This window comes from Thalia democratica, chromosome 6 (assembly GCF_965202585.1).
Source record: "Thalia democratica chromosome 6, ktThaDemo2.hap1.1, whole genome shotgun sequence".
In the NCBI taxonomy this organism is placed as follows: domain Eukaryota; kingdom Metazoa; phylum Chordata; class Thaliacea; order Salpida; family Salpidae; genus Thalia; species Thalia democratica.
Window position 1 is genome coordinate 7,814,907 of NC_139170.1, and position 6,000 is coordinate 7,820,906.

Genomic DNA, 6,000 nt, shown 5'->3' on the forward strand with positions numbered 1-6,000 from the left:
TTGAAAGTAATTTATTTGACAGATTTTTGTTATTACTTGTTGAATCTGCATAAATAAAAAACAAATTGATAACCATTAAAGTTTTTATTTCAAAAAAGATTAATTTGGCTTTAAAAGAGTATAGATATGAGGTCTCTATTTGAAATGACTTCAATTTTTAACTTAAAAGATTTTAAAGTTAGTTTTACTTTCTAAGCTGAGTTGTTATTCTAAAAAACTGTATATTTTAAGGAGATTGAAACAATTATTACAACTATTTTTTGTTTTATCTTAGTTCATAATATTTTGAAAGTTAAAATGTGCCGTTTATTTTAACAATTTAATCCTAGCTTTAAATTTTTCACTATTTTCCTCTGTTAAATTATTAGAGGCTGATAGCTAAATTAAAAATTCATTTCTGAACTGAATTAAATAAGCCATCAAAAAGACCGCTACAGTTACAAAACAAATTTTTAACCTAATAAAAAGTTTTTTAATTGATTATTTTCTATTCACAGAAATAACCGTAAAATCTTTAGTTCGTTTTTTAGTTAGTTTTCTTTAGTTAGAAAATAAAATTGTTAGAGTTAAGGTTTAATTTTTTAAAGGTTATTTCAAATAAAACACTATTTAATGGTATTTTACTATAAAACATATAGTTAAAAAAGATTAAAATTGAATTTAAACTTTACAACTAACTTGCTTATAATATTTCTAAGTGTTAAAAATAATAATTTTACTGTATTAACAGAAGCTATTAATGAAACCAGTTTTCATGCGAGACAATCGACCAGCCGGTCAATCTTCCTCAAACTAGATCAGCAATGATGTTTTAATATTTATTCCATAATGTGTCAGATAAACTATTTATTCTTTTGTAGTTTTTTTAATCTATGGTATAGAAATTTTTATATATGCTTGTTTATAAAATAGTTTAAGTATATTGTGCGGCTTAAATAAGTAAATGACTTCTAAATTTCCGAAATTCGTTATATGAGAGATTATTATAATGTCAGGTTTCAGTTAAGATTTTAGATGGGTAACTTACGGTCCAAATACAGTCAAATTTCGGCCCACTAAATAACTTGAAAACTACTTGTGCAACACAATTAAAATTTAGTTTTTTGATAATTAATATTTTGAAAAACGCTTTCATTTTGGTTTTTAGTTTACAGTAGTACTTCCTAGATCACAATAGTACTAATCATTTTATTACTATTTTGCTCGAGTTTTTTAATTTTCTTGTATGTTAGTTTTTAAATTACGCAGCTCGCAAGTAAATTTTTTAGCAATTCAAAACTAGAAAGGATTTTTTAGTAAATATGACTTGCTGACTACAAAAGTTGTCTACCACTAACCTATGGATTCATTAGTTTCAAAACAATACATATTTAAAGAGAATTGAATACAGAATACATAGGCTTTTTATTTTATTAAGTATCTTAATACACTTTACTGGGCTTAAAGAAAAACAACTGTAAATTATTTTCTCAAGCCCTGAAACTACTTTTACCACAGCCCAAAAGTGCATGCATAAAAAGTACCAGACTAAATTACATTTCGAACACAACTTTTTCGGCTAAAAAGTGCGTAGTCTAGAATAAAATAACTTTATTTTATAAAATACTGGGGGGCGATTTTTTTTCAAATTTCTCAAAAAGGGGCGATTTCGTAAATTAGTTTGGGAAACCCTGCCGTAGACCAAGCAGACAAAGTATAACTTGGGACTTTTTACGTATTGCGTAAAACACTAGCTGTCAACCACAACAATTGAAAAAGATGCTAAACTCTTAATGAGTCGAGCATACATTCTACATTTCTTAGTCGTACAATTACATGTTACAACTGCATGTAAATAAAAGCTGGAAAACTTCATTATCAAATTTAAGACTAAGGATGAATAATTTTAATTAACTATAAAAAACACCTTCAATACGTGCAGACCATTTTATGCAGAGCAAGTTTTAAAAATGTGTATAAAGTACCTTGTAAAAACTGCTGTAATTTAGAACTTGGGAGCCAAAATACTGTTTACAGTAAGATATTTAAAATTTTGATCAAAATAAAAGTATTTTATTGTACTGTTGTCTGTTTTTGTAATCTTCATGTTGTTTATTTCATTTCAAAGGTGTTTTCTTTATTTAATTGAATATATTTTTTTAGTTTGATTTTCAATAAGTGTAATAAATTTCCGCTTTATTTCTTTTAAAATTTTTTAAAATTTACAACGACTTGTTTTACTTGTTTTTAAATGACAAACGTTTTTTCTAAATATTTTAAAACTTTTATCCTTTTTGAATTAAGGTTTGAAATAACTATTTCCAATTAACTATAGTATTTACTAACTTTTATTTTATACTTTGAATCAACTTTTATCAAAACCCTAAATAATTATTCCCGCAAAATTGTTGAAAATTTATAGGTAAAAAATCAAGTGTCTTTTCTTACCAGAACAAAATAGTCCATGCTAGGACCAAATATAAACAAGTCGTGTAAAATCAATGAACAACTTTTGCTTTAAAATTTTATTTTAAATAAAAACAGAAGAAGTAAATTTTAGTTTAGTATACATCAGCATTTAATAAAACAATTAATAATGATTGTTATCAAACTAAATACAATAGCTTTTAGCACTGTAAAAACTATTTTAAACTATCATAGTTAACAAAATAGTTAGTTTCTGTACAACATCACTTTTAATGTCCTGGATAAGGCATTAAACTGTATCTGTGGTGTATGACCCGATAACCGAATGGGTTTTACGTATGCTAAGTCTTTAGACTAAGTTATTTAACGGCTATTTTTTATCTGTCAATAAACAGTTTCCAAGTTGTACAAAAAACGTAATTGCATCTAAAATTAACAGGTTTGATCGGTGAGGGTCAAAAATTAGAGATTTTGTTAATAAGTTTGTAAAATACCTTTCTGAACAACAATATGATACTTAAAACAATTTCGATTTGTTACATAGATTTATCTTATTAGTGCAAAATTAAAAACTAGCTCGTCGACAAATAACAAGAAAAAAAATTTATTTTTAAATCATTAATTATGTGTTGTTTTGGAGTTGACTAAACAAACTTGGTGATTTTAAATATTCAGAAATAATTTATTTTTTAATTAAAAATAGTTTCAAAATGAAAGTTGTGTGAAAACAATTTTAAAACTACTTTTATGTAATTTTCAATATATTAACAAACAAACAAACTTAAAAAAAATTTTTAGAACTCAATTTTGTTTTAATTAAAAAAATTAGTATCAAAGAGAAAATAAGTTATAGATAAATGTGTGAAAATCCTTTATAACAAATTCAAATACTTGAGTTTACATTTTAAAGTTCGTATGTTTATACTCTACTATAACATTAATCTGAAACTATAGTTATAAACAAACCACTTAAAAAGTTATTTATAATTTAGTGAAGGTACATAAGTACTAAACCTTTCATTGAACTTTAAGTTTCTTTAAATAAAACACACTTAAGATACATTAAAAAACTTGAATTACTATTCATAAAGAATAAATAAATATATTATGGATAAAGACAAGTTGAAAAAAAATCCAACTATCTTGAAAACAGAGTGCATTGTTACAACTATAGTGTAGTGTAGTGTAGATTGAGATCTTAATTGGCTAAGATTTTTTCTGGCTAAGATTCAAAAAAAGACTGAAAACGTTCTGCTTGAATAACTTCATCGCGGCTAATGTTGGCTAAAGTAAAAACTGGCTAATGTTGGCTAAAGTAAAAGTTATCTAAAGTAAAAACTTGGCTAAGATTTTTTCTGGCTAAGATTCAAAAAAATTAATAAAAAGCTAAAGTAACAATAAAAAGGCTTAAAAACTGATGAAAAAATAAAAGCAAAAAACATAAATAAAAAAACTCAGTTTTAACTAATTTTAAACTCGAACTAAAAAAATTAAATCATAACAATTTAAAAAAAATCTAAACAAAAAAACTTAAGTTTTTAAACCTTATTAAATATAAATACTGTTGATGGTTATTATTTATTAAACTAAAAAAAGCTTTGAGAAAAGTCATATCACTATTGACGATTTTAAAAGTAGTAATAATAAAAGTAAAGTATTTTACGAAGTACCTTTTATACATTAAATATCTATTTTTAAAACTTCGCGAGTAATTGTTTTAAGAACCTTGTATATTAGGCAATCGAGTCATACACTATTGATGAATTTGAAAATAGTATTAAAAAAAGTTAAGTACTTTACAAAGTACCTCTTATCTTATACATGAAAAATCTAATATTAAAACTTCGCGATATCTGTAAAAGTATATGTTTTAGAGCATAAAACTGTTCTTGCATGTAGAGTTTAAAAAGTAAGAACTTTATACAAATTACTATTTTAAGATAATAAAGTTTTTTTTTCTAAATTTTAAGAGGTTAATTATATCAAAGTAAAAATAATTTGTTTCCATACGCCATTTTTTATAAATTAAGCTACATATACTTGTATCCTTTGTTTGATATAAACGTTTATTACCTAACTTTTATAAGTTAAGGTTTTAAATCTCTTTATATCTTGTATAAGTGAACACATAATTTAGTTTCTAAACAACTTAACAACTATTTTAAGTAAACATTAAAACTTTTGAAAAAATATATATAACTATTACATAAACTTAATTACATTATTTAATCGGTACAGCCGTTGACATCCTTAAATTCAAATTCGACGAATTTAATTAAAATTTAATCGCGGGGATATTTAATTTAAAGTATTTTAAAACATTTATAAAGCGATTTTGTAAAATATGTTATTAAAATTATTTTTGTTACATGAATAATCTGCGTTTAAAACTTAATGCTGTATTAAAAAGAATTTGTTCAAGAACTAAACACTGTCCTTGCCATTATCATAACTTCCACAGTTATACTTGAAATCTTGACAAACTATGTAAAATCGTTCTTAAATGTTACCTAACTTTACCAAAGAAACAAAATGTTTTCATATGTTGTACTTAAATATAATTATAGTCTTTTTAAAATTACCTTTTTTACGTGAATGATCTGCTATGAAACTTAGCGCTGTAACAAAAATCATATATTTAAGAACTTAACACTTTTTTCTAGGGTTCATAACTTCTATGTTTTTACTTGAAATCTTGTCAAACTTTGTAAAATTGTTTTTAAATGTTAACAAAACGACCCATTTAAACAAAATTTGTATATATATTGTACTTAAAAAGTTATAGTCTTTTTAAAATTACCTTTTTTACGTGAATGATCTGCTTTTAAACTTTGCGCTGTAACAAAAAGCATATATTTAAGAACTTAACACTTTGTTTCTAGGGTTCATAACTTCTATGTTTTTACTTGAAATCTTGTCAAACTTTGTAAAATTGTTTTTAAATGTTAACAAAACGACCCATTTAAACAAAATTTGTATATATATTGTACTTAAAAAGTTATAGTCTTTTTAAAATTACCTTTTTTACGTGAATGATCTGCTATTAAACTTAGCGCTGTAACAAAAAACATATATTTAAGAACTTAACACTTTGTTTCTAGGGTTCATAACTTCTATGTTTTTACTTGAAATCTTGTCAAACTTTGTAAAATTGTTTTTAAATGTTAACAAAACGACCCATTTAAACAAAATTTGTATATATATTGTACTTAAAAAGTTATAGTCTTTTTAAAATTACCTTATTTACGTGAATGATCTGCTATTAAACTTAGCGCTGTAACAAAAAGCATATATTTAAGAACTTAACACTTTGTTTCTAGGGTTCATAACTTCTATGTTTTTACTTGAAATCTTGTCAAACTTTGTAAAATTAATTTTAAATGTTAACAAAACGACCCATTTAAACAAAATTTGTATATATATTGTACTTAAAAAGTTATAGTCTTTTTAAAATTACCTTTTTTACGTGAATGATCTGCTTTTAAACTTAGCGCTGTAACAAAAAGCATATATTTAAGAACTTAACACTTTGTTTCTAGGGTTCATAACTTCTATGTTTTTACTTGAAATCTTGTCAAACTTTGTAAAATTGTT